The sequence below is a fragment of the Heterocephalus glaber genome, unplaced genomic scaffold (genome assembly GCF_053883595.1).
Source record: "Heterocephalus glaber isolate CG9 unplaced genomic scaffold, H.glaber_assembly_v1.0 deba00001451, whole genome shotgun sequence".
In the NCBI taxonomy this organism is placed as follows: domain Eukaryota; kingdom Metazoa; phylum Chordata; class Mammalia; order Rodentia; family Bathyergidae; genus Heterocephalus; species Heterocephalus glaber.
In genome coordinates, this window is record NW_028258301.1 from 3,342,923 (window position 1) to 3,368,586 (window position 25,664).

The 25,664-nt window shown below is 34.1% G+C and overlaps 1 protein-coding gene across 6 annotated transcripts in view; it reads left to right on the top strand.

Annotated features, from left to right (window-relative positions):
• LOC101710436 (AGBL carboxypeptidase 4) overlaps positions 1-25,664 on the top strand; it is a 1,386,524-nt gene that overhangs the window by 326,074 nt on the left and 1,034,786 nt on the right. The window lies entirely within an intron of this gene.

Genomic DNA, 25,664 nt, shown 5'->3' on the forward strand with positions numbered 1-25,664 from the left:
ATGTTAACTTTTGTCACTTTCTTTGTCATATTGTGAGACTTGCAGGTAAACAGTATTCTTCCCTCCCACCACAGGGAATCCTAGTTTCCTGTGACCTTATGTTGTTCCATAATGACTTGGGTTTGATGATGGAGCTTTTATTATAGATGATAATAATAATAGATTTAGTTAATAGCCTAAGATTACACAAATGTCAAGTTATCTTATAATCTATATTGTTATAAAAATAATGAAACTTCACCTAGTCCCCTATTTGTCTAACTTGTCTAAAGAGGGAAGTACAGATAAATTTATTCATTCTTTCAATAAATGTTTATTCAGTACACATTGAGTATTTTATGACTACTTAGTAAGCATTATGTCTTTCCTTTTTGTTCTCATATCTTTTCATATGTTGATACATATTGCCTTATCCTGACAAAAAGTTCAAGAGCAGAAAGATTAAGATCATATTTGTCTTTGTCTAATAAGTAAACAATGAATACTTTACTATATGGTCTTAAAGGTTGGCATACTAGACTACCTTTGTAAATATAGAGTCTAAAATAGAATATATTTTTGACTTGTGTTTATAGTTTATATGCTTTAAGCCCTTTTTTATAGTTTCAGAGTATTTGCTTTTGTTTGATAGTAGGTATAATTGTATGACTTTAACACAAAAACTACAGAAATCATTCATGGAATGTTTATGGTGTGCCAAGAACAGTGCTAACACTTTGCAAATGTTCTATTTAATCCTTACAACAACACTTCCTGTAGCTACTCAGCTAGATAGATGGTCTTTGAGGTACAAAAATTTGAGTTAAAATTAAAGCTTGATCACTCAACTAATGTGTAAACTTAGACTGATCTTACCAGTTGTTTAATTCTGTGTAACAGTCAAGAATCTAAGCATGGCTTAGGTGGGACCTCTGCTTTAAGATCTCTGCTGAGTCTGCAATCAAGTGTTGGGGTCTTCTCTGAAAGCTTGATTGGGCAAGATTCTCTTCCAAGCTCACAAGGTTTTTGGCAGTTTTCAGTTCCTTTCAACCTCTTTATTTGAGACCTCATTTCCTAACTGCCTCTTAGCTGGGCATCCCTGATCAGGCAGTTGGCTTCCTCGAAGCATGAGAGCTGAAAGAGCAATAGAATCTTCTAGCAGGATGGAAATGACTATCTTATATTACTCAATTGTGTAAGTGACAGTCCATTATCTTTTTATTTGTTAGAAATAAGCAACAAGTTCCATTCATACCCATGAAGATATATTAAACAATAATATGAATATCAAGAGGTGGGGTTAACTTGGGGCCATTTTAGATTCTGTTTGCCACACTATTTAAGTCTTGGTTTATGTGATTTTTAGAAAAGAAAAATAATACTAACCTGTTATGGGCTGAATTTTGTCCACATCAAAATTATATATTGGAGCCCTAACTCTTAGTACCTCTTGTTATGACTCTAGCTAGAAGCAGGGCCTTTAAAGAGATAATTATGTTAAAATGAAGCCCTTAGCATGGGCCCTAATCCAATCTGTGTGGTGTCCTGATAAGAAGATATTAGCACACAGACAACACAAACAGAGACAGTAATGTGAGGATCTTAAGATGATTAAGTGAAATGTTTTAAGATATTAAGTGAAATAAGATCTTAAAATATTACGTGAAATAAGTCTGTCGCAGAAGGTCAGATATTTCATGGTTTCTCTAATATGAGAGACCCAATATATAAATAATTCAAAGAGCAAAATAAAAGAAATGTTAAGGAGGTAGACGCTGTAGAGATGGGAAAGGGATCTGGAGATGGGAAGATGGGTAGAGGAAGGGGAAACAAAATGATCAAGATTCAATATATGCACATATCAGTAACCCAAACTGAATATAATCATGATACATTACAAGCACATACTAATATTTTTTTTAATGACGGTGGGCGTCTATAAGCCAAGGAGAAAGCCCTTATAAGAAACCAAACCATCTGACACCTTCATCTTGTCCTTTTAGCCTCCTGATTTGTTACAAAATAACTTTGTGTTGTTTAAAACACCCATTTTGAAATATTTATTATGGCATTGCTGGCAAACCAATATTCAACCTCACAGGTTTGTTTGCTGATAAGTAAATGAGCTAACAACAGGTATATATTTGGCAAATTGTCTGGTTCAAGATGTATGTTAAATAAATATTAGCATTCAATATTTTTTACTAGTATTATTATTAATGTGAAACTCTTAGAGGACAGAGATGTGAAATAACTACATTTTTAGAGCTCATCTATTTCATTTTTCTGTTTGGTCAAGTCTATGATGGACCTCTGTTCACTATTCCCTTGAATTGAGTAAACATCAATGAGTTCTTTTTATAAACATGAACTGAGTTAGGGGGCTAGAGAAAACAGTGATGATTAAAAATATAGTCTTTGTACCTGGGAGGAGTTTACATTACTGGAGGAAAGATTCACATAAACAGAAATCTCAGGTATAATATGGTAAATTCGAAGAGATTTGCTTTGGGTACTATAGAAACCCTGGCAAGGGGTTTGGGATTAGTTTACTGGAGTAATGGACTAAAGTGATATATGGAAGGATGCATTAGTGTTCCCAGGTAGAGAAGGGGGAGAGGGTGGGTATTTCTAGCAGAGATAACAAAACATAAAAGATTTTAACATTACTAAAAGTTTATATAAACAGGAATATGACATATACTCTAGTTTTATTTTGAGCAACTTCTACCAAAGACAAGCCCCCAAACAGTAGGTAATTATTTAAGATGAGACAAAATTTGGAAGTGTGACATTCTTATACTAGTTAGTAGTGCAATATTAATTTTTCTGCTTCTTTTCATGTGTTGCATGCTGTGATGAGATGTTATGGTACACCAGCTCTTTTATGCCTGCTAGGAGGATGGACAGGAGAATTTATACTATGATTAAATCTAATGAAATCGGATCATTACAATGAGTAATATAGCAAATAGAAAATGTTTAATCAAAGATATTGTTGATAAGAAAATCATCTGATAATGTAATTTTGTTAGTAAAGTTATTGTACTTTCTAATTGTTTGAATTAATTAAGTTTATTGGTACAATTTAGAAATACATAATAATCACTTTCATCATAGGAAATTTGTACCTGTACATGATATATCTTGATTCTTACTTTTTCCCATTTCCCTCCCCTCCCTTCAACCCTTCTTTCTCTCTTTATTTACAAAAGCTTTGTTTCCATTTTATCTTTCTTTTAGTTTTTTCCCTTCCTTCCTTTACCTTTTCCTCCTCCCTAGTACCCCTTTCTATTTAAACATTTGCTTCCTATTTTGCAATATTTACTATATGTTTTGGTCTTTAATTACACTTTCAGTTTCTCACACCAGAAAAACAATGCAGTATTTATACATATGTATCTGATTTATTTCACTTAACTAGTATGGTTTCAATGCACATCAATTTACCTAGAAATGACTCAAGTTTATCCTTCTTTATGGTTGAGTAGTACTGCATTGTATATTTTTTAAAAACCACATCTTCTTTATTCATTTATCAGTTGATAAGGATTTGGGCTGTTTCCAAGATTTACCTCTTACAAATTGTGCTGCCACAAACATGGGTGTGCATATTTAGCGCTGATATAATGCTTTTAATTCTTTTGGGAAGATACCAAGAAGGGGGATAGCTAGTCAAATGGAACCTTTAGTCCTAGTTTTTTGAGGAATCTCCCCACTGATTTCCACAGTAGTTGCACCAGGCTACATTCCCACCAACAGTGAAGAAAGAAGGGTTCCTTTTCCTCCACAGCCCCACCAGAATTTGTTATTGGTTGATTTCTTCATAATGCGTATTCTTTTCTGGAATGAGATGGAATCTCAGTGCTGCTTTAATTTGCATCTCTCTACCAGTGATGTTGAACATTTTTTCATATGTTTATTTGCCATTTTTATTTATTCATCTAAGAAGTGTGTATTCATCTCAGATGCCTATTATTGGATTGAGTCTTTAAATTTAGGGGGTCTGAGTTTTTTGAGTTCTTTATATATTCCAGATGTCAGTCTTTTTTTTTTTTTTGGTACCGGGGATCGAGCTCGGGACTTTGCGTTTACGAGGCAGGCGCCAGAACCACTGAGATAAATCCCTGGCTCTAGATGTTAGTCTTTTGTCTGAGGAACAGCTGGCAAAAATTTTTCTCCCACTCTATTGGTTGTCTTTTCACTCTGTTGGTGATTTCTTTTTCTGTGCAAAAGCTTTTTAATAAGATGAGGTATCAGTTGTTGATTCTTTGTAATATTCTCATGTGACTAGGGTGTTGTACCTAAAGTCTTTGCCTACACCTGTGTCTTTAAGTGTTCTACTTATTCTCTCTTCCAGCAGATTTAATATTACTGTTTTAATATTTAGATGTTTGATCCAGTTCAATTTTAGTTCAGTGCATCGTGAGAGATAATGGGTCTAGTTTTAGTCTTTGGCACGTGTAAAGCCAGTTTTTCCAGCACCATTTATTAAAGAGGCTATCTTTCTTCCAGTGAAGTTATGTGGGCCTTTTGCCACAGATAAGGTGGCAGAGGGTGTTTGTAGTTGTTTCTGCATATTCTACTCTATTCCATTGATCCTCAGGTTTGGTTTTTTTGCCAGAATTGTGCCATTTTTATCACAGTAGCTCTGTAGTATAATTTCAAGTCAGGGATTGTGATGCCCCCTGCCTTGTCTTTGTTGCTCAGAATTCCTTTTAGTATTGTAGGTCTCTTCTGGTTCCAAATGAATTTAAGAATTGTTTTCTCTAGTTCTCTGAGGTATGCTATTGGTATTTTGATTTTGATTGCTTTAAATCTGTATAACAATTTTGAGAGTATGGCCATTTTTACTATATTGGTTCTTCCTACCCATGAACAAGGGATATCTTTCCATTTTGTATCCTCTTTGATCTCCTTTTTCAGAGTACTGTAGTTTTCAACGTAAAGATCTTTTCCTTCCTTTTTGAGATTGATTCATAAGTATTTCACTTTTTCAATGCTATTGTGAAAGGTGTAGTTTCCCTCATTTCTTTCTCAGTAAGTTTATTTGTGTACAGGAATGGTATTGATTTTTGAGTTTTGACTTTATATCTAGCTCTGTGAATGAATTTAGTTATCAAATGTAGAAATCTTTTGGTGGAGTTTTTGTGGTCTTCTATGTAGAGTATCACGTCATCTGCAAATAATGATAGTTCAATTTCCTCCTTTTAATTTCTGTTCTTTTTGTTTCTTTTTCTTGTCTAATTGCTCTGGCTAATGTTTCCAAAATTATACGAATAGTAGTGGTGATAGCAGACATCCTTGTCTTGTTCCTGATTTTAGGGTGAAAGCTTTTGGTTTTTGACCTTTTAATATGTTGTTGACTGTTGGTTTGTCATAGATGACTTGTCAGATGAAGATAAAGACCATCTATTCCAATTTTCTGTCTTTTTTATCATGAATATATGTTGCACTTTGTCAAATGCTTTCTCTGTGTCGATTGAGGTGATTATGTGATTTTTGTCATTGGTTCTGTTTATATGGTATTTTACGTTTAATGATTTTTGTGTGTCAAATCATCCCTGCATACCTGGGATGAATCCTACTTGTTATGGTGTATAGTATTCTGGATGATTTGCTACATTTTTTTCCAGTATCTTATTGAGGATTTTTGCATCTATGTTCTTTAGAGAGATTGATCTATAGTTCTCTTTTTTGCTTCTATCCTTCTCTGGTTTGGGGATCAGAGTAATGGTTGCTTCTAGGAATGACTTTGGGAGTATTGCTTTCCTTTTAACTTCATTAAAGAGTTTGAGGAGTAGTTGCATTAGATTTTTCTCTAAATTTCATGTGGAATTCAGCATGGAATCCATCAAGACCTGGACTTTTCTTTGTTGGTAAGTTTTTAATTACATCTTCAATTTCATTGACTAATATTGAGTTATTTAGAATTTCTATATCTTCTTGATTCAATTTTGGTAATTCATATGTATCCTGGAATTGGTCCATTTCTTCTGTGTTTTCCATCTTATTTGAATACAGGTTTTCGAAGTTGGTATTGATGATCTTCTTGATTTCTACAGGATCCATTGTATTTTCACCCTTTTTAGTCCTAATTGCATGGATTTGAATCTTTTCTTTCCTTTTTTTTTGTATGATTGGCTAAGGATTTATCAATTTTATTGAATCTTTCAAGGAACCAACTCTTTGATTCATTGATTGTTTTTATTGTTTTCTTAATCTCAATTGCATTAATTTCTGCTCTGATCTTTATAATTTCCTCCCTTGTATGAGCGTTAGGCTCGACTTGTTCTTCTTTTTCTAGAAATTTGAGGTTCAACATTAGGTTGTTTATTTGAGCTTGTTCTGTTTTGTTTATGTGAGTTCACCAGTGTAAATTTCTCCTGTAGAACTGCTTTGTGTCTCACAAGTTCTAGTATGTTTTAGTGGCATTATCATTTAATTGTAGAAACTGTCTAATGTCTTCTTTAATTTTATCTGTGACCCAGTGTTTGTGCAGGGTGCTATTTAATTTTCATGTGTTTAGGCAAGTTTTGTGCTTTCTTTTGCCAATAATTTCCAGTTTCATGGCACTATGGTCTCGTAATATGCATGGGATAGTTTCAACTCCTTTGCATTTACTTAAACATGTTTTATGAGCTAGTATGTGGTGTACTTTGGAGAACATTTTGGAGAAGATTGTATATTCTGATGTTGTGAGAACAGTTAAAGTAGTACAATTAACAATAATAATTACAATAGCATCAAGCACAGCCCATAAACTAACATACTGTGGTATGTATTAATTTGGTATCTTTTACTATAAGAGCAAGATCTACAGTTATATAACAAAATGCAACATCAACTAGAAACTTGTATGCTGTGAGTTTCCCCTTGTTAGAGTGATGTTACCCTGTGGGATAAGTTAAGAGCAATGGGGACAAAGCAGAGAGGTAAATGAAGTGAAATATAGTAGAAGCAAGGTTGAATGGTAGAGAATGATCACCCAAGCTTTGGGAAACTGGAGTAGAAGACAGGAGAGAAACAATTCAGGAGAAAGCAAAAAATGTTGAAGTGAACCAGAAAGACTAGTGATTATGTTCACTCTCATGAAAGTATCAAAAATTGAAGAAAGACATTTGAGAACATAAAGTAAGAATCTAAGCGACCAGAAAAAAAAACCCAGACTGAAAATGGAAAGTGAAACAAACAAACAAAACAAAACAAGAGAAGACAAAACAAGAAAATTCCTCTAGTGTCCACAGTTCTGTGGTAATGTCCAATTCAGAGCCCAAAACTCTCTTGGGTAACCCCGCCATGTCTGCAGTAGGATTAGTGCTGGGTGTGGGCAGATCTTGGCCTCCAGATGTGGGGGCTGGGCCCAGTCTTCAGCCAGGAAGTTTCCATATGTCCCTTGGTGGCCCACCCATGTTTCCTTACCCTGTTTGTCTTTGTGTCACTCTCCCACATGCTTGTCACCCTCAGACAGAGACAATCTGAGGCTGCTCCCAGTGCCATGTGCATTTCACCCGTCCCAGTCCTTGATAGCCTCCACTGGCATGTCTCTTTCCCCCTTTACACAACTTGTCACAGGACAGGCAGAGTGGTGTGGCAACACACTGCTGTCAGTACCACTGCTGCTGCCCCTGCAGAGTCAAACCAAGGCTTTTCGTTCTTGCTTCCATCTACTCTCTAGGTAGAGAAGTGCTGACTTGCCATTCGTTGTCCTCCCTCTACCCAAAGCTGCTTATATCCTGCGCATCAGTCTCCCTTTCTTGCATCTGCTGGTCACAGGGCAGGAGGGGTTGTATTGTTCCACTCACTACTTTCACCACCAACTTAGTCCCTAACTTTGTTGCTAGAGGTTCAAGCTACCTGCAAGACAAAAACAAAACAAAACAAAACAACAACAAAAAAAGCAAAACCTGTAAACCCTTGGGGAGGGAGCATTTGTTGCCAGGCAGCAGTGTCTTCTGTTTGCAGGAAGCAGCCTTTTATCCCAGATCTATCTTTTGTGGATTGAGTTTGCCACACTTTTACCTCTAATTTTTTAAAGTATTGGAGATGCAACTCAGGGTCTTCACTTTGAGTTACATCACATGTCTCTGCCCCATTTTTAAAATTTTTTACTTTGAAAGAGGGTCTCACTAAGTTGCTAGTCACTCAAGCTGGGTTTGAACTTGTAAACCTCCTGCCTCACCCTCCTAGAGTGGTGGTTGTACTTTAAATTTTAAAATAAGAAAAATGACAGTAATATAAAATATCATGGTTAGTAAATTATGATTTTATTCAGTTTTACTTATTTGGTTAAATCTTTTATAGAAAGACAGTCCTTGATTTCTACTTAATATTATTTCACTTTTTGATGTTTTATAAGCCATATGTACTAAATAGAAACTGTATTTCAAATATTGAATTTTGCTATTTTCCTGGGCTAACAACATGCAATCTTCCACCATCTCTTGATGCTGGACAGCAGCATCATGCTGCCTTTCCCAGTGAGCCATGTGATCATGAAGGTAAACAACTGCTACACTATAGTGTACTATGCTGTTAAGCTATGATGTTCAGTAGGTCAGGTATATTGAATGCATTTTTGACTTATGGTATTTTCAACTTAGGTTGGGTTTATAGGAATGTTACCCCATTCTAAGTTAAGGAGTATCTATATAGTAAGTAAAAGAGATGACAGAAGAAGAAAAGGAAGAAAAGAGCAACAGATTAAGGGCTTTTGATGAATCAGAGATGAAAAGAACATGGAGGAAAATAATAATAACATTCTTTGAGCAAGATAATTTCTCATCTTATCTCATTTAATTCTCACACCAACCCATGAATTTGGTATTGTTATAATTTCCATGTTATATCCAAAGAAGTGAGAACACAAATGTCTTCTTAATTTGACAAATATCACACTATTGGAAAAGGTTGAGTCAGAATTGTTGACATAGAATTCTGACTTCCGTGTTTTTACTCAACCTTTAAAGAAGATGAATTTGGAAATAGTTAATAAATTGTCTAATAAATCTAAGTTGTTCTTTAACAAGCTCAACAGTTGGTCATGCATAATGATTAGGCTTCTCTACACTTTAATAAGCCTGGATTTACCATCTAAAAATGGTTATACTATGCAGAAAATATATAATTAGTTATAGCTTATAATTTTGGAACTGAGATGAGAAAAGAAGGAATTCAGCAAAGGTTATAGATAGGCCAAACTAACCTCAGTGAGCTGATAATTTTGTATAACAAATGAAATGTGTTACTGATAGGTAACCCCATATAGGTTGTGACTGTATTATGGGAAGAAGACTAATAGTTATTGAACTTTTGTAAATGTATGTTATTTTACTTAACCCTCAAAATAATCTTAGAAGATTTTATTAACTCTGATATGTAAACTAGGAAACTTTGGATTTGAAGTCATTTGCCCAAAGTCCTATAATTAGGAAGTGGTAAATATGCCTGCATGGAAATGTAGATTTACTTGACTGGAAAGTTTCGTTTCTTACCACTGCACCTTGCTGTATTAGCAGTGGGTTATCTTCCTTCTTTTTCCTTGATATTGAAATCTCCCTGAGCGTGTAGCACCTTTTTATGCTTTAAGCTCTGGATTGTACTGTTAGTATTTTGCTTAATGCCCAGCACTAGTGCTTAATAAATATTTAACACATCTACCATCTAAGATTGATTTTTACAGATTTTGTTATGTTTGTATACCTCTGAGAAGGGAGAGCATGATATTTATGCAAGTACACAGTTTTTGATAGCAAAAGGGTAAATGTTCTAGGTCTTCACATGTTTACAGGTGATTACCAATGAACATAATGATAAACTATTAGGTATTCAGTAGATTATTTGTGTGCCAGATTATATGAATAAGTAATGAACATGTGCCAAGTAGATAATGTGGGGATATAGAATTTTAGAAATAGAAGGAACTGCATGGGTCATTTTATTGTCTCAGAAATAAGGAGGCATGGGATCTAGCCTCAACTTTGCCATCAAAATGGAAACTCAGTGTTTATTCAATCATTCAGAAAATATTTTTGACCTTCTATGAAGTCTGTCCTCATAGAATTTTAGTCTAATAAATCATAACTCCATTAAGGGCAGACAGTAAGATTAGATATTTATTTATATGTTTAGCCTTGGTATTTTTCACAGGCTTGGGATATGCTAAGTTCTCAAAAATGTTATTGATTGGATAAATATTATATAGCATTGCCTTGGCCAAGTCTCTTCTGTCTGGGTTTTCATTTCTGCATTGTTAAATGAGGAAATTAGATTGTATTTGAAATAGCTAAAGAATAAAGACACCTGGTTTTTCAAACTGGTCAAGTCTGAACATTAATGCTAGCTTTGCACACTAGCCCTCTCTCATCCTCAGATTCCTAATAGGTAAATTGGGGATCGAATGGGATGAAATATAAATGAGAACATATCAAAAAGTGATTTTATTTAATGCATAAAAAAGTACTTCAAAATGGTAAAGAAAAATATTTTTCTAGTTTTCTACCATTTTAATGTTATGACTCTCCTTTTACTGTTTTACAAATAAGAACCAAAGAGCGGATGGATGTAGTTTTTTATCTGCATACTATGTTTTTCTTACACATTTACTATGGCAGTAGCAAATCAGTAATTATGTTTGCAAGGTGTCATCTAAATATACAGTGAATGCTTAAATTTTGGGGGGTACCAAGGATCGAACTTGGGTCCTTGTGCTTGCGCAGCAGGTGACAAAACCACCGAGCTAAATCCCCAGCAGTGCTTAAATTTTTAAAAATGCATTTCATTGAAAGGCACGTTGCCATTACTCTCCTCAAAATATCCCCCCCCCCACATACACTTTGAACACACTTATTCCATCAATCTTGCTACTTTCTGAAGCAGTTCTGGCATTCTTCTTTAGTGAGTGTCTTTACAAGATATTATAAAAAAAAAAGTACAGTGAATGCTGTTGCCAAGTGCCATCCAACATAAAGGCAGGTTTGTGAAAACATTACACTGTGTCTTCACCTGTCTTATTCTCCAGATCTGCCAATGTATGACTTCTGTCTCTTTCCCAAAGTCAAAGTGACCACGAAAGGTATTTTGAATTGATTCAGGACATAGGGGGAGGCACAACAGCACAACTATAAATAGGAAAAAGACTTCCAAAACTGCTTCAGAAAGTGACAAGAATGTTGAGGTAAATGTGTTTGAAGTGATGGAGACTATTTTGAGAGAGATTAAAGGCAATATGTCTTTAACTATAACAGATGTTTCTTTTTATATATTATTCACTATATATCATGCCTCCCAAGGAAGGAATTGGAAGCAATGCACAAGTAAATTAGTTTACATACCTATGGCATGTTGAAAGGAGACCAACAATTTCACACCCTTTACTGGCTGATACATCTTACCTCTGCCCTGGCTTTAATCACAATAACCAGTTATTAGGAAAACTCCATTATATTTCAGAGCTCTATTGCTAGTTTGTTAGCTCTCCCACAGTAATCTCTTCTCTTCCTTTCTGAAGGGCCTGAATGTGCTGTTCTTCTATTTACCTTACTTATTCTAAGCTTAAGTCTTGAGACATTTTGCTTCTTTACACAAACCATTAGATGTCCTTTCTCCTTCCTGGAATGTAGTTTCTTGTTTCTTGAGAGCTTGTTTGCAGATTCTAGCAGGGGAGCACAGCTACTCTACTCTTACACATCTGACCAAGGAAATGGTCCTTCTCTATCAGGGAAGATTGTCTGTCCTCTTCCACTGAGCATGCAGCTTCCTGAGGGAAGCATATGGAGTGGTGAGGGAGGAAGGGAACCCCCATCTGGCCAGTCAGATCAGCTGAGTAAACCCTGGTGATCAATGGGGTGACAGATGTCATAGCCAGATTGCCCTCACATCTAGTTCTTGTTTCTTATACCCATAGCAAACATAATCTAAAACGTAAGGTTTCCTGGTGACAGATTATCTTGAGTGAAGGGAGAGCAGAGACATGATAATCTGCCACCAGGAAACCTGTCAGTGATACCCATAGTCAAGTGAAAAGACAGGGTAGTAAGGCCTAGAGAAGGGTCTATAATTAAGGTTATCTGCCAGTGAGTTCGTTACTGTTTCCACCAACCAGGCTAATACTCTTCCCAACATCCATAGGAATGGCAAAGGAGATGGTATTATTTTGGAGAGTTTACTGAGGAGAATATATGTAAGCTGACTTTGGGTTTGGGGCATGGCATTGTGGAGTAGGGGTCTTACTAGAGTGGGACAGTGCTGCCAGTGGACAAGCATGAGCAAAGACTCATGAAGCTCTGTGGCTGAGTTTTGTTACAAAATGAAGTTTGCCTGTCATTCAATTTTTTTCCTTGTTTATGTCAGCCAGTGGTGTTTGGAAGAAAGTCATAATCATATGCAAATTACCTGGTTACTTTGCATCTAGCAAGCCAAGATTGAAGGTGTTCAGAATTAGAAATTCTAGCTCCTAAAGTTGTTGAACTGTTTCTTAAGTAATAACAATAGCTCTGGATAGATAATTGAGGGCCCATTGTGATTCAAGTACAGTGCCAGATACTCTTTATTCACTGTCATATATTATTTTCATACAAACTCTATAACATGTAAGTTTTATTCCTATTTTACTGAAAGGAAACCACATTTAAATAGATATTTGATTTGTCTTTTGTTTAATATGATTCAAGCCAAACATTAGGTAGAATTGTTTTCTTGGTGTATTCTCCAAATGTGTTTCTTCTATAGCTTGGTATAGTAGAATTATTATATCATAAATTTGAACTTCCTCCAGTAGAATCATTGTAATAAGAAAAATATGAAGCCAACTTCTTAATTATGCTGAGAACTTAAGAACTTAAAAAGATTGGATTTAGTTTATCATTATAGAAGGCTAAGAACTTAAAAGGTGTTTAAAAGAAATTTAGTAGAATGATTACAGTGATACATAAATATCACTGTACATTAAAGAATTATGCCCATTCTGGGTAATAGAAGTTAGTTAAAATATAAAGAAAACAAAATATTGTAAGTTGCACAATTAATATGGTTTTCATTTATTGTTTTCTTAAATAAAAGATACATTTCTGACTCCTTTCCACTTTTATTTTCCAATCTGTTTTTTTCTACAACTCAGTTTCTCTTCATTGTTATATACTACTTTTTTTTTTTCTTTTTGGTACCTTGGATCGAACTCAGGTACTTGCACTTGCGCAGCAGGCGGCGAAACCACTGAGCTAAATCTCCGGCCCTCATTGTTATATAATATATATCCTTTTCCTAACTTCTGGTTGTAAAATTAAACAACATTTATGGAATATCTCTTGGGTGCTGGGCCTTGTGCTAGGTTCTAGGATTTAGCGATGGACAAGAAGTTATTCTGTTTAGTTATAACATTCTAAAATACTAAGTAAAAGGGATCAATACATCCACAATAACCATAAAAAATTCCAAGTGTTACAGTTGTTGAGTTGTTAGATTGTAGGAGACATAGGGATAGAAGTTATTACTTTTGCCTGGAGAGATCAAGGGAATTATCTAACACAGTAATTGACATTTGAACTGGAAATTGAAGAATAAATAAGATATGGCCTGTTGGAAAAGTAAGAAAAGAACCATCCAGACATAGGATGTAACATGCGGACATAAAAGAATGAAAGAATGGTTCATTATAGCATAGTTAGTGTATCTGGAGAAAGTAAAGCAAGATTAATCCAGGGAAGTAAATTGTTACCAAATTGAGAAAAGGTTTTAATTGCCAAAATTATGTGTTATTCAGAAACACTTTTTTCTTGTCATATTTAATCTATTTTGTGATAGTTTGTTTTCAGTATTAATTTCTTTCCCCAATTTTAAAATTTATTTTAATTTTAATTCATACATATTTGCAGTAAATAATAGTGACAATCCTAGTGGTGAATTGGTAAATGTACATAATACATCTCAATTCTTTTCTTCTTTTCTTTTTTTTTTTTTTGGTACTGGGGATTGAACTCGGTTCCTTGCGCTTGCCAGGCAGTCAGCAGAACCACTGAGCTAAATCCCTGGCCCTTCAATTCTTTTTTTCATCCCCTTTCACACTTCTTCCTCAACCCTTCCTCTGTGCTGTGATCTTGTTCCCTTTTGGAAAAGATCTATTTCCTGTTATTTATCTACCTCTATTTATCTTTTGAGTTTCCATATAAGAGAAATCATGTGATATTTAAGTGTGTGTGTTTTATTTATTTCACTTAACATTATGGTCTCAAAGTGCATCCATTTTCCTAAAAATAACTCAGGGTTTTTCTTCTCTATGGCAAAATAGTATTCTATTGTGTATAAACACATTTTCTTTATACATTCATCTGTTGATGGACATATTGTCCATTTCCACGATTTAGCTATTATGAATTGTGCTGCTATAAACATGAGTATGGATTATATCACTGTAATATAATATCTTTAACTCTTTTGGGAAGATACCTAGAAGGGGAAGGTTGAGTCAAATGGAGTATCTAGTTTTATTTGAGGAATCTCCATACTGATTTCCATAGTGATTGTACTTACTAGTTTCCATTTCCACCAATAATGTGAATGGGTCCCCCCGCAACCACAGCCTTGGCATTATTTGATTTCTTATGGTAGCCGTTCTTTGTGGAGTAATATGGAATCTCAGAGTTGCTTTAATTTGCATTTCTTTCAAGGCCAGAGATGTTGAACATTTTTTCCTGTATTTATTAGTCATTTGTACTTCTGAAAAATGTCTTTGTCCACTTTTTTGATTGTTCCTTTAATTTTGGGAGGTCAAATGTCTAATTTTGGGATTTTTTAGTATATTTTAGATAATAATCCTCTGTCTGAGGAATAGATGGAAATTTTTTTTCCCATTCTGGAGGCTGTTTATTCCCTCTGCTGGTTGTTTCCTTCTCCGTGCAGAAGCTTTTAAACTTGATATAATCCCATTTGTTGATTCTTGATTTTATTTAATATTTAGATCTTTGATCCATTTTTAGTTTAGTTTAGCACATGTTGAGAAGTATGAATCTAGATTCAATCTTATGCAGGTGGATCCCCCATCTCCCCAACACAACTTATTAAAGAGGGTGTCTTTCCTCCAGCATGTATTTTAGGTCCCTTTGTTAAAGATCAGATAGCTAAATGTGCCTGAGATTTTTTGGGCATTCTATGTTCTTTTCCATTGCTCTACATATCTGCATTTGTGCCAGTACAATGCTATTTTTTATATCATTGTAGCTTTGCAGTATAACTTGAAATCAGCTATTGTGATGCCTCCTGCTTTGTTCTTGTTGCCCAATATTGCTGTTGCAATTCTGGGTATATTCTGATTCCACATAAATTTTAGATTATTTTCTCTAGTTTCATGAGGAATACCATTGGTATTTTGATTAGAACTGCATTAAATCTGTATATAACTTTTGGAAGTATGGCCAATTTTTTTTTTTTTTTTTTGGTACCGAGCATTGAATTCAGGACCTTGCACTTGGGAGGCAGGCAACGGCACCACTGAGCTAAATCCCTGGTCTGGAAGTATGGCCATTTTGACAATATTGGTTCTGCCCATCCAGGAACGGGATATCTTTCTGTTTTCTGGTGTCCTCTTTAATTTTATTTCAAGTACTGTACTTTGTGTTGTAGAAGTCTTTACTTCTTTAGTTACATTAATTCCTATATATTTCATTTTTCTTGATGCTATTGTGAATAATACTTTCCTAATTTCTTTTTCAGTGAGTTAATTATTGGTATGGAAGAATGCTATTGATTTTTTGTGATTTTGTATTTGACATATTGCTAAATTTGATTATTAATTCTAGAAGTCTTTTGGTAGAATGTTTTTGGATCTTCTATGTAGAGAATCATGTCCTCTGCAAATAACAATAAACTGACTTTTTCTCGTATACATATTCTGTTCATTTCTTTCTCTTGACTGAGTGCTCTGGCTAATGTTTCAAATACTGTATTGAATAGGAGTAATGATAGTGGATATTCTTGTCTTACACCTGATTCAGGGGTGAAAGGTTTCATTTGTTTTCCATTAATGCAATGTTGGCAAGAGGTTGTCAGAAATGACTTTTATTTTATGAGATAAAGTTTTTCTATTCCTGTTTTCTTCAGGCTTTTTTTTTAAAAATCATGAATGGATGTTGTATTTTGTCAAAAGCTTTTTCTAGATCTATTGAGATGATCATGTTATTTTTCCCTTCCTTTCGTTTATGTGGTATGTTACTTTTATTGCTTTACATATGTCAAACCATTCTTGTTCTGGGATGAAGCCTCCTTGGTCATGATGTATAATGTTTTTGATAATTTGTTACATATAGTTTGCCAGTATTTTGTTTAGGATTTTTGTGCCTATGTATGTTAAAGAGATTAGCCTGTAGTTCTCTTTTTTGAGTGGATCCTTTTGGAATGAGGGAAATGTTAGTTTCCAGAATTGAATTTAGGAGTACAAATTCCCTTTCAGTTTCATCAAAGCGTTTGAGAAATATTGACATTATATCTTCCCTGGCATTCTTTTAGGATTCAGTAGTGAATCCATCAGGTCCTCAGTTTTTCTTAATACATTTTTTTAATGCTTCCATTTTATTGCCTATTATTGGATTATTCAGGGTTTTTATTCTTTGTTGGTTCACTTTTTATAATTCATTTATATCTAGGAATCTATCCATTTCCTCTGAATTTTTCAATTGATCAGTGTACAGTTTTTTAAATAAGTTAATAAAAATATTTTGATTTTGGTGGTGTTACTGTGTTTTCTCCTTATTTGTAATTGCATTAACTTGGGTCTTTCTTTTTCTTTTCTACTCTGTCCTTTTTTTTTTTTTTTTTTTTTTTGGTAAGTTTGGCTAAGAGGTCATATACTGTGTGTATTATTTCTTTGATTGAGTCTTTCTTTTTAACTTATTTTCATTATTTTCTGCTCTTCTCTTTTTAATTTTCTTCCTAGTACTCACTTTGGATTTGGTTTGTTCCTGGAATGACATAAATAATCACTAGATTATTTATTTGAACTTGGTCTGTTTTTCTGTTGTGGGCATCCTCAGGTGTAAACTTCCAAATTAGGACTACTTTCATTGTGTCCTATAAATTCTGGTATATTGTATTGGCATTTTCTCTGATTCCAAAAAGTAATTTTTTCCTTGATTTTTTTTGTGACCCATTGATTATTGAAGAGTGTGTTGTTTAATTTCCTTGTGTTTGCCTAACTTGCATGGTTTCTTTTTCTGTTGATTTCTATTTCTTTGTGGTATGATCTAATAAAATGCATGGGTTAATATTGATTCTTTTGTATTTTCTTAAGCGTGTCTTACAGGCTAGTATGTGTTCTATTGGAGAAAGTCCTATGCACTGCTGAGAAGACTATGTATTCTGTTGTTGGTTAGAACACTATGGATATTTATTATATCCATTATTTCAAATGTTTTATTCTACTCTTATATGTTTTGTCTATTTGATCCATGTGTTTGTGGTAGTGGGGTATTGAGGTCCCCAGCTGTAATTGTGTTGATGTTTTTCTGATCTATTACACCCAGTAGTATTTTTTTAAAGTTGAGTGGATCAGTACTCAGTGCATGTATGTGTATAATCATTATCTTTTCCTTAAAGTGTTCCCTTAACTAAAATATAATGATCTTCTTTAACTCTTCTGAGTAGTTTTGTCTTGAAAATCACGTTATCTGAAAATAGGATAGTGAGTTTTTCTTGCTTTTCCAGTTTCCATTTTCCCTTCTTGATTTTTAGTCTATGGTTTCCTTTTAGAGTTAATTATGTTTTTTCTATACCACATACCATTGGATTTTGTTTCCTCATTTGCTAATCTGTGCCTTTTGATTGGGGAATTCAGACCATTCACATTGAGAGTTATTACTGAAAGTTATTGACTCATTCCTATTCTTCTATTATTTTTGTTTTGTTGATTCTCCTTTTTTCCTTTTCTGTTTAACTTCTGACTCTGCTTGGTGTATTCATTCTGTTAGACTTTGGGGCACTTTTGGCTTCATTTTTTCTTTCTAAAATATCTCTGAGAATTTTTTTTTTGAGTGCTGGTTTTATGGTCTTGAATATCTTAAGGTACACTTTGTCATGGATGTGTCATTGTTCTCTATCATTTATGAATTGTATTTTTTCTTGATACATCAATGTAAGTTAGAAGTTGTTTTCTTTTAGAGTTTGACACACTTCACACTCTTCTGACCTTTAAAGTAATGTTGAGAAGTCAGTCTGCTGTAGTTCTAATGGTTTGTTCTCACAAGTGTTTCATTGCTTTACTGTAACAGCTTTTAAAATTTTGTCTTTGTGTTAGATTTTTGAGATTTTTCACTGATATTTTATGGAGAGGTTCTTATCTGATAGTGGCTATTTGGAATTCTGTATGCCTCACCTTATCTGTGTGTTAAATTCTTTTCCCATATTTGGAAAGTCTTTTGCTATTACTTCTGCAAAGAAGATTTTTTACATCATTTGTGCCCTCTTCTGATTTTTCACTAATTCATTTATTCATATCATCTCTAGCAGATGTTAGATCCATTTTTCAGGTTCTCTGGTTGTTTTACCAGTATCTCTGAGTAACTGTTCACCAAAAGCAGTCTTATCTTCCAGTTTTGACACTCTGCCCTCACAATGGTCTACTGCTGCCCATATTTTCAATGGAATTTTTAACCTCTGGATTTCTGTTTAGTAACTTTTCATGGACACTTGTTTGCTAAACTGATCTCTCATATTTTGTGTAGTTTTCTTTTGTTCTCATTTTCATTAATGTCTTCTGTAATCTCATAGATTGTTTTATTAGTTACATTATCTGTATAGTTATGATGTTTTCTGCCTAGCTTTATGGCATGTGGTTTTGTGAGGTGCCCACCTTGCTTTAGAATCTCTTTTATCTGTACACCTCAGTCTGTTGCAATCGTCTATCTGAGGTGTGTCCTCTCTCATTTTGGTAGATGTGAAAAGCTATCAAACCACTGGTCTTTGTGCTAGATGTAGACAGCAGAGCAGGGGTTCAAATAGACTGCTGGACTTAATACCAGCACTTTCAGTTCACTTCTGAAAGCCACACAGGCCAGGCTTGGTTTCTCACCACAGAGGTCAGGATGCCTATACCCTCATGTCCTGAGCTTTAACTTCTCAGGGGCTCTATGTCTATCTCACACCCTCTCCAATACTGTCCCGCGTGGCTTTCTTTCACCCAGTCACTGTGGTAGGGTAACTCTACAAACCCTGAAGAGAAGTTGTGCTGTAGTTTTTCTGTGGCTAAGTCTTAAACAATTAGCCCCTACCTGAAATTGCTCCTGATTAAACTTTTTCAAATATGGTGGATGCTGCATTGGGTTTCTTCTCCAACTCTAGCTTGCAGTGCAGAATGAGTCACTTTTGGAATAAAAACTTACACTCTATTTGTAGTTTACAATAGCTGTGAGTTTTTCTTGGATCTATTGTGGGTGTGTTCATTTTTCCCCTCTGGAGTTGGTGACTCTCTGGGCTTACTTTCTGTAAGTGTTGACATAGTTTAAAATTAGTCTGGTTGGTTGGTCAATGTCTCTGCTCTTTTCTTTCCCTCTTGATTGATGACTCATAATAACGATTTTTAAAAGTTCAAATTCGAAATCATGCAAAAATATTTGCCTTTGTTTTTTTGTACAGGAGATTGAACCCAGAGGTGTTCTGCCACTGAGCCCTGTCCCCAGCTTTTATTTTTATTTTGAGAAAGAGTCTCTGCTATGCTTCTTGGTTGGTACTTGAACTTTCTATCCTCTTGCCCTAGTCTCTCTCAGTATTAGAATTAGAGGTATGTGCCACCATGCATGGCTTTCCTTCAATTTTTTTATTCATTCAATTTATTGGTACAGTTTAGGTGAACATTATGATCACATTAATCTTAGGGAATTTGTACCTGTACATGATATTTCTTGCTGCTTCTTTTTTTCCCATTCCCCTTTCCTCCCTTCCTCCCTTCAACCCTCCCTATCTGCAGAAGCTTTGTTTCCATTATTTCCTTTGTTTCTTATTTTCTTTTAGAGCCATGATTCCTAATATTTTCCCCCATAAGAATCATCCACTCCAAATGACTGGCTTACTTAGTTTCTCCTCAGTGTGAGTGTGTTTCTCTTATGTCTCACTTGTGCTACTCTGTACACTTGAAATTCTTTAAATGCTTCCTCCTTATCCTTTACTTTTCCACATATCATCTCATCCTTTAGTTAAAGTCATGTAGGTGCCCTCAGACCTCTCACAGGCTTCCCTCATCTTTTCTTTGTTGACCGTCACTGGAAGCCACACCAAAGAAAAGCAAGGCCAGAAAAATCAGATCTGTTTCTGAAGGTTTTATATTAATACGAGGCTTTTGGGTATGGGTCCAGGGAAGCTTGTTATATAGATCACCTCCTGAGGAATCAGGAGGAAGAATTTAAGAAGTACAGTAGAAGATTCAAAGGCTGAGGGAATCAAAACTACACATCACTAGTGTGGAGGATATAGCCAACACAGAAGGACATTAAATAAATGTAAAAAGACTTCCAGGTAGGTGATTCAAGTGTATGTATTGCTTGGCTCAGGAACCAAAGTAAACAAACCCTGAATATACTGAAGTTCCTTACATTATGATCCAATAATATGTTCTTAAAATCACTTTTTGAAAGTAATTATATGTTGTAGAAAATCAGAAATACAGGTAATCAAAAAGAAGCAAAACACTATTAATCTATTATTTACATATAATTGCTAATGTTTTAGTAGCCTTGCAAATTTAAATATATAAAATCAAGGGTATACTGTGTTATTAATAATTGTTTTTTCCCTCAAATTTTCTGTTATCAGTATCTTCTCATTGCAACAAATAAACTTTTACATCATAACTTGTTAATGACTGTATAGAATTATTTGATAACTAAACATCATTTTTGAATTATGTTAGATTATTTATGATTTTATGTTAGATTTTTGCTAGAAGCAACTCTCTACTGAATCATCCTTATGTAACAGTACTTATGTACATCTTTAATTATTTCCTAAGATAAAATCCTAAATGTATAAATGCTAGGCCAAAGGATTTATTTTTAAAGCAATAAACATATGTATTGTTGAATTTCTCTGTATAAATGTTTGTATCAATTTATACTCTCACCGTGTACTACCTGAAAATAATGATCTAGATCCTTGACAACAATGTAAATTATTCTTTTAAACCTTTACTAATTTTTTAGATGAAAAAGTTTTTTATGCTTTAAAAAATTTTTGTATTTACTTTGTTATTAGTGAGTTTGGCTATTTTTTAAATTGAAGTTTACATTCTTTTGGTAAATTGTGCATTCATGATTTTTACTCATTGTGACACTAGTGGTAATTACTAGTTTGACTTCATTTTCCTTCCTGTGTAAAAAATAATCTTCCAATCTATGTGCGCAGTGTTTGATGAAAAACTATTACAGACTTTTTTTTTTTTCTTTTTTTTTTTTTTTTTTGGTACTGGGGATCAAACTCGGGTCCTTGCTCTCTATTACAGACTTTTATGCAGAGTTGAAAAAATAAGAATTACATAAATATAAAATTTTTAGACTGTTTCATGATCCTAGAAAACAAACACAGTCTGGGCTGGGGATTTAGTTTAGTGGTGCCACTGCCTGCCAAGGTCCCGAGTTCAATTCCCGGTACCAAAAAACTCCACAAAAACCAACAAAAGCTAACCCTAATCTTTCAAAACTCAGTGGACCATATATGTGTGGTTCTATTCCTAGATTCTCTGTTTTATTCCAATGATCTATATGTCTTTCCTTACACCAACACTGCCTTGATTACTGTAGCTTTAGAAGAAGTCTTAAAATTAGGTACTAAACGTCTTCCAACACTGTTTTTTGTTGTGGTTGTTGTTTTTTTTTTTTTAACTTTTCTAGGTCCTTTGTACTCCTACATAACTTTTAAATTTCAATATCCAATTCTTCATTTATAGCATGTATACACAGACCTGAATTTTTATCTATACCTTGTGTTTTCTAATCCTGCTAAATTCAAATACAAGTTCTAGGGGCTCCTAGATATTTCTTAGTATTTTCTCTGTACATGATCATTTCATCTACATAAAAAGATTTTACTTCTGCCTTGCCAATCCTATCCTAACTGTGTCATTATAGTGCCAGACTATTTTGGTTTCAAAGTTTAATGGATAGATGAAGAATAAGCATATCTGCCCTTGTTCCCCACCTTAAGGAAAAGCATTGTATCTTCTCCATTCATATAAGGCATTCTCCCTGGAAGTATGGAGTACATGTCTTTAATCTGTTGAGAAGGTTTTGTTCTACTTCTAGTCTCCTGATAGCTTTTACCATGAAGACCTGTAGAATTTAGTCCAATACTTTTTCTCCAACTAGTGACAGGATCATATGGTTTTTTCCTTTCCTCTGTTAAAATGATGACTTTTGGGGGTGGATCTTCCAATGCTGAACCAACACTGCCATCCCTATAACAAAACCACTTTCTACATCCTGCCAGATCTGACTTCTAAGAGTTTGTTTTGTTAAACAAATTTCTATCTATGTTCATACTTTTTTCTTCTATTATCTTTATCCAGTTTTAGGATTAGCCCAATGTTGAGTTCCTAAAATGAGGGGAGAAGTGTTCCTTCCTTTTTCGACTTTAATTGTTTGATATAATTTATCAGTTAAAATGTATATGAGCCTGCTGTTGTCATATAGGTAGGTTTTCAAGCTAGGAATATACTTTCTTTAATAGGTGCTATATAAAATGCTAAATTTTATATCTCCTCCAGAGTTAGTTTCATTAATTTGTCTTCCAAGGTACTTCTTAGAAGTTGTCAAATTTATTTCAAAACAGATTTTTGTAATATGCTTTCTATATCCTTTTAAATTCTGTAAAACCTGTGATAATGTCTCCTAGATCTTGATATTGTAATTTTAAAAATGTATAATTGATATTGTGTAGCTGGAAGAAAAGGTCTAAAGTTGCAGAGGAAGTGGGAGGGGTTGAAGAAAAGAAAAAGGGAAAAGATAAAAATATGAGAAAAGGAAAAAAAAGGAAACAAAGTCTTTGCAAATAGGGAAGGGTGGAGGGGGTGAAGGGAGGGCAAGGAAAAGGGAAAAAAAGGAAAAAAAGTTGATAAAAGCATCAGTAAAAGAAAATGAATACCAAAAATATTAATAGCAGATAGAAATGCAGTACATAAATGTTATATAATCATTTTTTATATATTTTGTTAGTATTTCTTTATTTTCTTGTTTTTTTTCTTTGTAAATATTCTCTGTTGTGCTATTCCTGAAAATGTTCTTTAGTTAAATCAGGTGTATAATTATTTTCTTTTAAACTGTCTGGATTGGCCTTCTTAGAATTTTTTTCGCATAATTATATGAATAGTCAGAATTTTTTTTCTAATATCGGTGTGGTTATTTCTTACATTTCATTCATTATTACACTTATAATTTGTACTGATACTGTGTACAGAACAAGCTAGAGTTCTAACATATTTTTTCCCAAAACATTTAGTAAGATATTCTTAGCCATCATTGATTAATCTATCCTTTGCCAACTGTTTTCAAATTATATCTTTTAATATATTAAACTATTTTCTGTGTGTAGGTTAGTTTATGTATTTAATACTCTGTTTTATTGAACTGTGTGTTTGTTCATTTAATGTTCCACTTTTTGTGCTTATAAAAGTGTCAATATCCATAAAGGAAGGGCATTTCCTTATTCATTCCAAACTGCTTTATTTCTTATATTATTTAGTCACCCCTGCTCAGGACCAGACAGTCAAAATAACAGCCATTCAACCAAAATAAGGCATTGGATTATTTTTACTGGGATCCTAGGCCAGGAAATTTTACAGGTACCAAAGGTATAACCTGGTTTCCATTACCTTGTTGAGTTATTGACTTGTTATCCAAACTTTGACAATTTAAAGTTATATCTGTCTCGTAACTCTTCTTATGTTTGTAAAGAGGAATTCGGCTTATTTCCAATTATAGTAACACTTTAAATACATATCATTGATTCAAAATGTAAAGATTTTTATGATTCTCCATTTAAGTAACTTTTTTTTAAACTCCATCATCAGTACTGGCCACTTCATGGTATAATTTGTTGGTTACAGTATCTTGAAGACTGAAATGTGACCTTTGTAACAAAGTAGGTCAGATTTTGCTAGATTAGGTAGAGATTCTCACAGGGAGAGTTTAGCTTCCTAACCCCTTGCAAGGTCCTTCTCTGTCTGGAAAGGTCTTCCTTTGCAATCAGGACTTTCAGATCTGTTGGAGCTAGGAGGGGTTTTTCTCTGTCTCGGAAGGTCATCCTTTTTGAGCAAATGTTATCATCAATACCCGACACAAAAAACAGAATGTCAGTATTTTGAGTCATGTTTGGGTCATGCTCTTCACTTGAGTGAAGACTTTTCTCTCTCAAGTAAAGCGGTCAATTTAAACTAGGTATTTGGTTTGGGGAGGGGCATATTGTCTGTAGCAGTGAAATTGGTAATAATGTGGGTGTAGAGGAGGGGTTGGTGGGTTTATAGATCTGTACTTTTTAAAAATCTATGTACAGTGGTGAATGAAATCTGTTTTTCATTATTATTATTACTTTTCTGACATCATTTTACAGAAATACACTATATTCTATATAAAGAACATCATTATCTTAGACATATTGTAGCATTTTGATTTCCATTCTGTGTTCATAGTTATTTTCTGTCCTGTGATTTCTTTTTTATAAAATGGTGATGATGCCTACTTCACAGGGCTGTTGTGAAGATTTAATGAGTTAACAAATGTAAAATAAAAGAAAAATGCTTTTTAGTCAATGCCCAAAAAATGGATAAATCTGTAATTATACTTAGAAAGTCCGTAGAGTGATATAAAAATGACAGCTCTTTAGATACCCTAGAACATTCCCTTTCATGAAATACCAAAATCTATAGATTCTGTGCTTTACCTCATCTCTAAGCTTAGCACTCAGTTTTATTCCATGCTTGGACAGCTAGTGTGGAGGGCTAGTCATACCAGAGGGTAGGTGCCTAGGAATATGTTTTCCTTAAAGGTTAAGGTGAAGCAAAATCAGAAACTCAGCAGAACAGCATCTCAGGGAATACATGGATTCTGAAACAGGCAAGCATGGGCTCAAATATCATATAGGATCATAAAGAAATTTATGATATATCAATGAGACACATGGACATCTGATAAAATGGTCACAGTAGTGATAATCATCGAGGGTTGAAGAGATTAAAATAAAGTTAGCAGAATAAATTGGAAACTCCAACACTAAGAAAACTTTGGCCTTTTAATCCGGAACCTTAAAATATTTTTAAGTAGGAAGACACTTCAGTAATTATCCAATCCAAACCCTTAGGTAATGTTTGAAGCTCCTCTTTGAAGCTAGTGAGAAATGATAATGGCAAAAAGAAAACAGGAATAAGTATAAACAGACTGAAGACTACTGAAAAAGGACCATTTTTTGAGTTGTAGTGAAAAATTTGGATAATAACCAGGATTAAGCATTCGTATTGATTTGCTTTCTGAACTAGTCAGGCAAGGAACATGACAAAATTTAAAGTTACACGCTAATTTCAAAGGGGCATAATTAGAAGGGACAATGGAAACCCATAACTCAGGCTGAAGAATAGTAAGAACTTGAATTATGTCTTTGTGTTGCATGCATGTGTGTGTGTGTGTGTGTGTGTGTGTGTGCGCATAAGTGTAAATTAGGAAGAT